The following is a 12,552-nucleotide window of genomic DNA, read 5'->3' on the forward strand; positions in this document are numbered from 1 at the left end:
TTATATCCTTGGGTGCCATTGAAAAAGAAGTGAGAAATAAGAATGCCTAAAAGGTGTTTGGTAAAATGCCTGAAACCATTCCAAGTTCATTTACCAATCTTATAAAAGTAGCTTCACATAGTGGTTTTGTGAATATATCTGCTAGTTGTTGATCTGTTGGAACAAAATGCAATTCCATTATACCTTCATCCACATGTTCCCTTATGAAATGGTACCTAATGCTGATGTGCTTTGTCATTGAGTGTTGAACTGGATTACCTGTCATAGCAATAGCACTTTGATTATCACAGTAAATAGGGATTTTAAAAAATTCTAACCCATAATCCAGTAACTGATTCTTCATCCAAAGAATCTATGCACAACAGCTTCCTGTAGCAATATATTCTGCTTCTACAGTTGATGTGGAAATTGACTTTTGTTTCTTGCTAAACCAAGAAACCAATCTGCCTCCAAGAAATTGGCAGCTTCCATTAGTGCTTTTCCTGTCTATTTTGCATCCTGAAAAATCTGCATCTGAGTAACCAATTAGCTTAAAGTCTGATTCCCTAGGATACCACAATCCTAGATCAGCTGTACCCTTAAGGTACTTGAAAATTCTTTTCACAGCTGTTAAGTGAGGTTCTCTTGGATCTGCTTGAAATCTTACACAAAGACATGTAACATACATAATATCAGGTCTACTTGCAGTTAGATAGAGAGTGGGCCAATCATATCTCTGTAATCAGTAATATCTACTGATGTACCAGTATCCTTATCCAATTTTGTTGCAGTGGCCATAGGAGTGGATGCACTTGAACAGTCTTGCATTCCAAATTTTTTTAACAAATTTCTGGTGTACTTAGATTGACAAATAAAAGTTCCTTCTTCATTCTGCTTGACTTAAAGACCCAAAAAATAGCTAAGTTCTCCCATCATACTCATTTGATATCTTGACTGCATTAGTTTGGCAAATCTTTTACAAAGTCTGTCATTTGTAGAACCAAAAATGATATCATCAACATATATCTACACCAAAAGTAAGTCATTTCCATGGTTGAGATAGAATAAGGTTTTGTCAATAGTCCCTCTGTTAAATCCACTTTCCAGAAGAAACTGAGCTAGTGTCTCATTCCATGCTCTTGGAGCTTGCTTAAGGCCATGAAGTGCTTTATAAGGTCCGTAGACATGATTAGTAAATTTTGAATCTACAAAACCTGGAGGTTGTTCAACATATACTTTCTCTTCCAATTTTCCATTAAGAAAAACACTTTTTACATCCATTTGAAAGACTTTAAACTTTTTGTGAGCAACATAAGCTAGAAATATCCTTATGGCTTTCAGTCTAGCAACTAGTGCAAATGTTTCATCATAATCAATTCCCTCCTGTTGAGAATATCCTTTTGCAACCAGCCTTGCTTTATTTCTTGTAATTATGCCATCACTATCAGTTTTATTTCTGAACACCCACTTTGTACCAACAACAGATCTATTCTTTGGTCTTGGCACTAGGGTCCAGACTTTATTTCTTTTAAATTCATTTAACTTTTCCTGCATTGCTTACACCCAATCAGCATCTTGAAGAGCTTCTTCCACTTTCTTTGGTTCAGTCTGAGAAAGAAAAGAATGATAGAGACATTCATTTGATGTTGCAGTTTTAGTTCTAATACCTACTTCAGGATCTCCAATAATCAAGTCAGGTGTATGTGCTTTAGTCCACTTCCTTGCAGATGGAAGATGATCTCTAGAACTGGATGCTCCCCCATGATCCATGCTGTCTCCATCAACATTTTCTGATACTCCCCCTGAAATTATGCTCTCTGAGTTGGATCCTTCAGAATTTGAGTTTCCAGAATTATCAGAACTTGGCCCATCAGAACTTGATGAATTAGAACTTGAAGAGCCTGTTATAGGTTCTGATGCTTCTTGAGATGTGGTTGGATCTTCAATATGCTCCCCCAGCATAGGTGCATTTTCCTTTGGCATAGTCACCACAGTTTCAATAATATCAGAGTTTAACCCATCATAGTTTGTAGTATCAGGATTCAGACTATCAGATTTTACAGAATCAGAATTTTAAACTTCATTCTCAAATCTCAGCTGATCATGATCATTGAAATCTTCAAGTCCAGTAATCTTCTTATCATCAAAAGAGACATTGATAGATTCCATGACAACCCTTGTTCTTAAATTGTAGACTCTGAATGCTTTTGTGGAAAGTGGATATCCAACAAAAATTCCTTCATCAGCTTTTAGATCAAATTTGGATAGTTGTTCAGGATGAGTCTTAAGAACAAAACACTTGCATCCAAATACATGAAAGTACTTCAGATTTGGCTTCTTTTTCTTCACCATCTCATATGGTGTCTTTCCATGCTTGTTGATAACTGTTGCATTCTGAGTAAAACAAGCAGTATGCACAGCTTCGGCCCAAAAGTAGGTTGGTAACTTTGCTTCATCAAGCATAGTTCGTGCAGCTTCAATAAGAGTTCTATTCTTTCTTTCAACAACTTCATTTTGTTGTGGAGTTCCAGGAGCAGAGAATTCCTGCTTTATTCCATGGTCTTTGCAGAACTCTTCCATAATAAAATTCTTGAACTTAGTGCCATTATCACTTCTTATGATTTTCACAGAGTCTTTGACCAATTTATCCAGTTGTTTGACATAATCAATCAAGATAGATGTAGTTTCACTTTTTGTGTGCAAGAAATACACCCATGTGTATCTGGTAAACTCATCTACTATGACCATAGCATATTTCTTCTTTGCAATAGACATGACATTCACTGGACCAAATAGATCAACATGTAATAGGTGATAAGGCTCAAGAATTGAAGATTCAGTCTTGCTCTTGAATGAAGATTTTCTTTGTTTTGCCTTTTGACATGAATCACAAAGGCCATCAGGAGCAAATACTTATTTTGGCAGTCCTCTCACAAGATCTTTCTTGACTAGTTCATTTATATTGTTAAAATTTAAATGAGAGAGTTTCTTGTGCCAATCCCAGCTTTCTTCAATTGATGCTCTGCTTAATAGACAGATTGCAGAATCATCAAAATTTGTTGAAAGCTTGGCTTCATAAATGTTACCATGCATGTATCCCTTCAGAACAATTTTTTCCTGTAGATTTGCTTACAACTTCACAGTATTCTTCAAAGAAATCCACATGATAACCTCTGTCACAGATTTGACTAACACTCAGCAGATTGTGTTTAAGTCCTAAGACTAGAGCTACTTTTTCAATGATAACATTCCCAAGATTAATATTGCCATATCCCAGAGTTTTTCCCATGTTCTCATCTCCATAAGAAACTCCTGGGCCAGCTTTCTCCACAAAGTCTGATAGCAGGGCTTTATTTCCAGTCATATGTCCTGAACATCCACTGTCCAGAACTAGGATGTTTTTCCTGTTGCCCTGCAATCACAAAAACCACTAATGATTAGTTTTAAGGACCCAGACTTGCTTGAATCCTTTGGCCTTATTAAGTTTGTTAGCATTTGCACCGGATTTAAATTCAGAGTTTATGCTAACATGCTATTTATCAGAATTTATAGTATCAGACTTTGCATCAGAACTTACACTAGAAGGAATAATGCTAACTTTCTTTAAAGAAGGTTTTATTTGATAATAATCATAGTACAAACTATGATATTCCTCACAAGTATAAATAGAATTCCATAAACTACCATAATGAAAACAAGGATTTTGTGGTTTAAACTTAACAGACTGACTCTTAACTCCTGATTTAGGAGGTAAAAAGTTTATATCCTTATTCTTCCTGTAAAAAGAAGCAAGATGGTTAGAGTTTCCACAGTTATAGCATTTCTTTCTAGGAGCATTAGGAACGGGCTTATAATTATTACTTTTATTCACACCTTCCTATCCATTCCTATTTTTCCTAGGTAGCTTTACCTTGTTTACATTCTTAATCTCTTTCTGCTTATGCTTAAGCTGCCTTTTTATCATTAAGCCTATGTTGACTTCAGTTGGCTTATCCTGTTTAAATTGTCAGAAGTTGACTCTGCCTTAACTTCTGTCTCAGTATCTTTCATCTTTTCAGAATCAGACTTTACAGTTTTAGCTACAAACTTAACAGGATTTACCCTTGGCTTAACAGTTTGTTTAACAACAATTGGCTTAATTTGTTCAGTTCATATTTCACTTTTATCATCTCCATAACCTAAGCCCTCTTTCCAGTTTCCACTACTTAGCAAATTCTGAGTTGTTCTGCCAGAGTTAGTCCAAGTCCTAATAATCTCTCTTTCCTTTTCTAACTCAGTTTTTAGAGATTGATTCAATTTTTAACACTTCATCTCTAACATAAAAAGCATCATCTCTTTCTTTCTAAGTTTGATGGAATATAACTAACTCTTTTTCTATATAGTCATTCCTTTTCTTTAAAGCCAGATTTTCAGAAGTTCGTCTATCACATGTTAAAGTCTGATCTTTATAGCTAGTGAATATGGTTTTAAGATAAGATCTCAACTCAGTAATATCATCAGTATGAAAAGCATAAGTTGTTTGAGGTACCTTTAACTCAGCAGCATCAGAACTGCTATCAGCATTTGCCATCAAGGCATAGTTCACCTCATCTTCAGAATCTGAAGAGTCTGTCCAGCTTTTCTTCTTTGTGACAAGTGCCTTGCCTTTGTCACCTTTTCCTTTCTTGCAATCAGGAGATATGTGGTCTTTCTCACCACAATTGTAGCATTTAACATTTGAGTAATCTCCTCTGTCAGACTTTCCTGCTTTGCCTTCAGATTTTCTGAATCCCTTCTTATCAGAACTTCCACTTTTCCTGGAAAACTTCTTTCCCCTTTTGAATTTCCTGTAGGCTATCTTTGTGATACCCTTCACCATAAGAGCGCACAATCTCGTCATTTCTTCATCAGCATCCATCTCAGATAGACTTTCAGTTTCTGAATCCTCATCATTATCAGAACTTGAAGACTCGGTATCAGACTTTGTGATGAGAGCCTTTCCTTTGCCTTTCTTTGAGACAGCCACTTTGGGGGATTCCTCCTCATCCTTAAGAGCAACTGTCCTTGACTTTCTCCCATGTCTCTTGCTTCTTTGATCCATCTCAAGTTCATGAATTTTGAGCATACCATAAATTTCATCAAGAGTAGTTTCATTAAGAGCATAGTTGTCTCTTATAGTAGTAGCCTTCAAATCCCAACTTTCAGGAAGAGCTAAAAGGAATTTAAGATTAGAATCTTCAAGATCATATTCCTTATCCACCAGTGACAGATCATTCAAGAGTTTGACAAATCTGTCATATAAACCAGTTAATGACTCATCAGGTTTTGAGTCAAAGTGCTCATACTCTTGAGTGAGTATAGTCCTCCTGTTCTTCTTAATTACATCAGTTCCCTGACATCTTATCTCCAAGGCATCCCATATCTCCTTTGCAGTCTTGCAGTTAATTACCCTGATTGACATGACATTATCAATGGCACTATGCAGCAAATTCCTTACCTTTGCATCCTTGGCAATAAATGAGATATCTTCAGCTGTATACTCACTTTTCTCCTTTGGTACGGTCTTTGCTGGCTGATCTGCAACTACAACAGAGAGCTTTGTTGGCTTATGTTGTCCTTCATTAATTTTGTCAAGGTATTCTGGATCTGTAGCTTCCAGAAACATAGCCATCCTCACTTTCCATATGGGATACTCAGAAGGACTCAACATGGGAACCCTAATAGTCTCATATCGACTGTGGATTTGAGTTTTTGGAGTTTCTTCAGTTTTGGTGGGCTTGGTTAGAGTTTGTTCTTCTTCAGACATGATTGTTTTGGATCTTTACTGTATATGAGTTAACAGATTGGCTCTGATACCACTTATTAGGTCACACACACTGTAGAAGGGGGCTGAATACATTGTATAATACAATCAAATTGAATTAAGAACACAAGTATGTTATAAATAATAATCTTATTAATAAAACAGTATTGCAATGGAACCGTTCTCTCTCAGTGATGAACAAATATCACGAGAGCTGCTAGGGTTATAATGAATAATATTCTCGATAATGATAACACATATAGTGTAAACCCTATGCTGTGTTTATATACCACACAGTTACAAGATAATCTCTAATTGATATCGAATATAATTCTGTATCCTAAAATATATCAATTAGTTATCTTTTCCTCCAAGTCTTCTATTCTTCATAGAATTCTTCTCCATGCATATTTCTTCTTGTTTTAGTCTTGATCTTCTTTCCTTTCAATCAGCCGCCTTCCTTATCTGAAAGTCTTCTTAAGTCCTGATATTATCTCCTGATGAATATCTTCTGATATCTTAAGTTCTGATAACTTAAGTTCTGATATCTTAAGTTCTGACTTCAGTATAAGTACTGATTTTCAGTTAAGTCCTGATTTGTCCTGTTAGTCAAGATCTGAAAACTAAACACAAATCATTATTAGACATGACATCACAAATATATCTAACATCTTTCCCCTTCTGAATTTCCTGTATGTTATCTTTGTGATACCCTTCACCATAAGAGCACACAGCTTCATAATCTCTTCATCAGCATCTACTTCAGGTAGACTTTCAGTTTCTGAATCATCATCATCAGAACTTGATGATTTTGAATCAGACTTTATGATGAGAGCTTTTCCTTTTCCTTTCTTTGAGACAACCACTTTGTGGGATTCCTCCTCAGCATTAAGAGCAACTGTCCTTGACTTTCTCCCATGTCTCTTGCTTCTTTGATCCATCTCAAGTTCATAAGTCTTGAGCATTCCATAAATTTCATCAAGGGTAGTTTCATTAAGAGCATAGTTGTCTCTTATAATAGTAGCTTTCAAATCCTAACTTTCAGGAAGAGCTAAAAGGAATTTTAGATTTGAATCTTCAATGTCATATTCCATGTCCACGAGTGACAGATCATTCAAGAGTTTGACAAATCTGTCATATAAGTCAATTAATGACTCATCACTTTTTGAGTCAAAGTGCTCATACTCTTGAGTGAGGATAGTCCTCATGTTTTTCTTGATTGCATCAGTTCCCTAACACCTTGTCTCCAAAGTATCACATATCTCCTTTGCAGTCTTGCATTGAATTACCCTATTTGACATGACATTATCAATGGCACTATGCAGCAAATACCTTATGTAAGAACCCTGATTTTTGTAATATTTTAAAACTTCTATGAATAGTAACTTGAGTTGATTAAGTAATACGTATGGGGATCATCATAAAATGAATAGTGGAATTTTGAGAATCCGAGATCATATTCTTGTTTATCGAGGAAAATAAGTGAATGTAAAAGCCGACGGAATTCGAAGATTCACGATTATACTACGTGTTTTCGTATCCGTAAAGAATGGCGTAGAACCGGGAATACTACGTGAAATAAATAATATATCAAGGTGTTTCTATGATCAAGAGAAGGAATGGAATTGGTTATAGGATTATAAGCGAAAAAAAGAAATCGCTACGAAACAAGTCGTTATACGTGGAAGCTATCGGAATGGAATGACGATTGCGTTTACGATAAATAAACGAATGAGAAATTAAATCCCATGAAAGTTGGCCATGCATAACCAAGTCCTAACTAATAGTTAGGAGTGTAACTAGGTGATTAGAAGCTAACTAGAATAGTTAGTGGAATAGTGTTGAATAGTGACGAGAGACAAACAAGTACACAAGCCATACTTCTCCCTTTTCTCACTTCACCACACAATCAAACCAACCCATACCTTTGCCAAATTATTGTCAAATCTGCTGCATACATCCCATATATTCATTATACACTCCCACACTTTAGCCACAAAAGAAAACAACCCTTTTTCCCTCACTTAAAGCTCTCCCATTTTTCATTCCAGCAGTTCGGATTTTCTGAGCAAGGGAGAAAGAAAAATTCATAACTCAAAATATACTCATTCAAATATCATGAAATTTTTACCATAGCTTCTATATATCATGGGTAAGCTTCGTACCAAATTTCAGCCTCAAATTATTTGTTTTCAAGTTTATAAAAATGTTTGAATGAGGTGCTGAAAAGTAACTCCGAAATTCTAACTTGTTTCTTGGTTTTGTTTCTTAAGGATCTAGCCCTTCTAAGTGTTTTCTAAGCAAACCAAGCCTCAATCATCCAAGAACTAACCTTCTTAGTGTCAAAGAAGGTATAACTTTCAACCCTTTAAGGTTTTATGGTTGGATTTAAGAGTTATGTTTGTTGTAGTGTTAATATCCAAAGGATTGTGTTTGTTTGAGTTTGTATTGATTATGTTCTTACTAAAGGCTTGAGATGTTGAGTTGTAATCCATGTATGTGGTACTAGATAGAGCATGTAAGGTGTATGTGGGTGGATCTTGAGAATTACTTGTGTTTATGATGGTTATAGGTAGTGATTGTGTTAAGATCAAGTAGTAGAAATTGAGTTTGGGCATTCTTGCACTTGATCTGTTTTCTGCAGGACATTCAGCCATGAAAATGGTTAAAATTTGAAACCCACTAGACATTAATAGATATATCTTGTTTTGTAGTTTGTATATATGTGTAAATAATCATGAGGAGATTTACGGTTTAGGAGTTATGGTCGTTTTAGTGTAAAACATTTCTGCGATTAGCCAACTGCACTTAAGTCCACTTGCATGGTGATTTTAAAGGACTTAAAATAATTTCGAGATTCTAGAAAAATTATGAAAAATGGATATGATAGAAGAGAAGACTGTCCAAAAGGAATTTTGAGAAAATATTAATTTTTCAATTTTATAAAAATGTTTTGGTAAAGAGAGCGCAAGCGAGAAACGCATAAAAACCTAGTTTTGACGCGTGTTTTCTCACGTTCGAGCTTAAAACTCGAAATGGACTTTCTGAAGCGAACGATCGATTTCAAAACTCGACCATGTTATAAAGTGAGAATATAATTGTTGAGAATGTGAAGATCGGAAATTCGTTATACTTGAGTAGTTGCGAAAGTTGCTTAATAAGAGCGAGACGTTAATCGCGTACTAACGTAGACCGTTGGTTCTTGTTTATAGATCGCCAACCAAACACCAGAGACCATACCACTTCGATTACTCGAGGCAAGTTTTCGAAACCCTATCTCATACTATCCATGCTATATATATACTGTTGTGATTAGTGGTGGCCAGTTGGGCGGTCCGGGCGGTTCGGGTCGGGCCGCCGGCGGGTTCGGTTCACTGATCCCAGACACTGAACCGGCACTATCAGGTAACGAATCGGGCTCGGGCCGGGTTTGAACCGTGAAAAGGAGAACCGGATTCGACTCGTGAGTCGTCAATGAGCTCGCGAGCCCGCGAGCTTGGGTGGGTTTGATTCTATATGTTCGGGACTTTAATTACCCATATAGCACGTTGAATTTGGTTCTGTTGTTATGCAAATCGAATTTCGCCGGAAAAAGCTTGAACATCGCCGGATTCCATGGCGACATGGCTCAAACTCACGAGTTATCGCATGAATACAGTCGTGGTTAGCTTAATCGGGTGGTTGGGGGCATGTTGTTGTTGATTAGACGAAATAAACGAGTTCAAACGACTCGTTTTGGTCCCGATTGGACGATTGGAATTGTGCCGGAATCTCACCGGAGTCGAAGAAACCACCGGTGTACTTGACGAGCCTGTGCGGCCTGTGCGGGCCGGTCCCAGTCCCGGTTCTCCAGTATTATATTTGTAACCGGCTCGATTGATCTAACGAATTGTGCGGGTTTGAACCGGCCCGGTTTGGGTCGAATAATTACGGGTTTCCGTACGAACCGGTCCCGAATGTGCGGTTCAAACCCGCACATTTGGCCAGCTCTAGTTGTGATATTGATGCCGTGATTTACAATTCAAATATATATGCTTGTCTTTGATATCAATGCATATGAATTATGCGATTGTTTACGAAAATAAATTTCGTTTTACATGAGTATGAGAAATTGAAACGTATTTCAAATATAATATATGATAATGAGAGTCGAAGATATTTTAATAACGATTTAATTCCGGAGAGAGCCGGACGCGAAAGATTTCTATTTCGATAAACAAAGTACGTTTGTGTAATATATATATCAAGCGAACGATTGAGATTTTGACTTAAACTTCGAGAAATATTGGTTTATTCATTTAAGGGACACCCTTACTTGATTGATTATTTTATAAAGCGATACTTAAGGGATTATTAAATATCCAGAAGGTATTTAAAAATGTACTGAATAGTTTATAAATCATTTCATGTTATTTAATAAAGATTTAACTATTCAAAGAGCAATATTAGGATACCAAATCCGGTTTTGATTATTTGATTAAGGTGTCTCCATTCGTTGGACCTTATTCAGAAATATTTTATATTTAAGGTTTTTATTAATTCATTGAACCTTATACAGAGATGTTTTATTTATAAGATTTTATCAATTCATTGAACCCCTCTTAAATTATTATGAGACCTTAGATATTTAGTATCTTCGGACTTCTAAAAACTTATTTAAAAATAGACATAGTTCCCAAACGTACTTTCTAAATTATTCAAAACTCTTGAAAGAGATTAATCATTTGAAACGTATCAAAACCTTTGGGAACTTAGTCTAGAAGCATAAGAGTTTTGCTTCCTCGTTCAATAAAGAACAAGTGAGTAATATATGTGTCACCCTACTACAGATAGGGATTTGAGAATGATTTTAAATTCAAAACTCCGACAACTCCCAAGGATCAATTGAGTTAAAAGTGATGAATAAATCATCTTATTTACTGGTCAAATTTAAATGACCTATTCCTTCGAAAAAGGATTTTGAATTCAAAGTGATGAATAAATCATCTGATTTAAAGGTCAACTTTTAACGACCTATTCCTTCGAAAAAGGATTTTGAGCAAAATATATAATTGTTTTGGGACTGGAATGTGGCCTGCCCGGCACGGAGTGGTATCGGGCAGTGACCAGGCGCGGAGTGGCGCATTATGCAAGCGCGGAGTGGCGCATTGTACAGTTATATGGTCTATGTGACCATTGACTTTCGGACTTGCACGACAATGGGCAACCACCGTGTAGTGTCTTGATGAGCCCAAAGGCGGCTAGGTTTGTATTCCTTCTACTAGTAGAGAAAATTTCGTATTCGGCTGATCACCGATACGTGGTTTATTCCAGTATAGTCCCTTTTCTTCCATTTTGGAAAAAAAAACTGTTGTGAAATATACAACAGAGAGCCGATAAGGCTGAGTTTTAAACATGGATATTGATGAATATATATCAAATCCATTTGAGAAATCTGTCGATAAGGCTGAGTTTAAATAAGGATGTTGATGATTATATATCAAATCCATTTGAGAAATCTGCCGATAAGGCTGAGTTTTAAATTGGGATGTTGACGAATATATATCACACCCATTTGAGAATCTTGGTTCGAGTAACATCTTGAGATTTTGAAATAAAATGAGTACGAGTATAAAATGATTTTGAGAAAGAGATGAATACAAGTATTCAGTAGATATACTATTGTAGTTGATTTTGAGAATACTATAAATTTGATAAGCATATAAACTTTCAGAACGCTTTGGAGATACAAAGTATAATTATTGGTTTTATTTATCCTTACATACTTAATTATGGGGATATATACCTTGCTGAGCTATAATGCTCACCCTTGCTTTTATATATCATATCACAACAGACTACCAGCATGGATCAGACCAGGACTGCTGTCCGTAGGCGGGTAAGGAACGCTCGTGAGTTTTGTAGGCTTTTTGTGTGCCAGCCCCGTCAGGTAGATAAGTGGAGATGAAAATGATACCCCAATACCATGGGTTGATTGGAAAACCTGAGTCTTGCCACTCATAGCTCTTTATAGAGTGTCCTTGAGGAGACATATTAGGCAAGAATCAAGATGCTTAATTCTTTTACTATTAAGGTTATTACGTTACCTGAATTGGTTGAAAGTATTGTTCCGATAATAAGGGTTCAATACATGACGAACAGCGATTCTACCAAGAAGGGTATTCGCTATACCATTGAGGAATCTATGTCCTATAAGGAAGATTTTAGCGTGTCCCAAGATGAGAATGCTATGCGATAATACGAAATAATTTCATTCGTTAAGCCATTATGGTTCGGCACGGAAAGCGAGAATCGACAGAATAATTTCTGAAAAGTTTCATGCTCCTGCAATCAATGCAGCAAGCTCCGAACTACTGGAGGAGAAGACCAATAAGCCTGACGCAGAATTCCAAGAGTGGGATGTCACTAGGAGCTACGTGTATATTCTCGACAGGATGTCGTCTCTTGTTAACGCATCAAATCAGGTGCGTGGGCACAATGTTGCGAGTAACTAAAGAGGAATGGAGAATGTATTTCTGACAAAGCGAGTTATTAAGCGACTTTAACATAATGAGTAGAGACGCGAATAATGTTATATTGGTGATCTTTTATATTAGCATAACAATGCCACCCCGACATATTGGGAAACTAGAGCAAACCCTGCTGAATTGGTAAACCAAAATAACCAAGAACACGAGGAAATCGAATATAATGAATTCGACTTAGAGGATTACAATGTAGAAGAAACTATGGATACTAACGAGGGGGAAGGCCAGAGCGGAAACCCCATGGACCAAATTATGAATCTTCTT

The sequence above is a fragment of the Apium graveolens genome, chromosome 6 (assembly GCF_009905375.1).
Source record: "Apium graveolens cultivar Ventura chromosome 6, ASM990537v1, whole genome shotgun sequence".
Lineage (NCBI taxonomy): Eukaryota > Viridiplantae > Streptophyta > Magnoliopsida > Apiales > Apiaceae > Apium > Apium graveolens.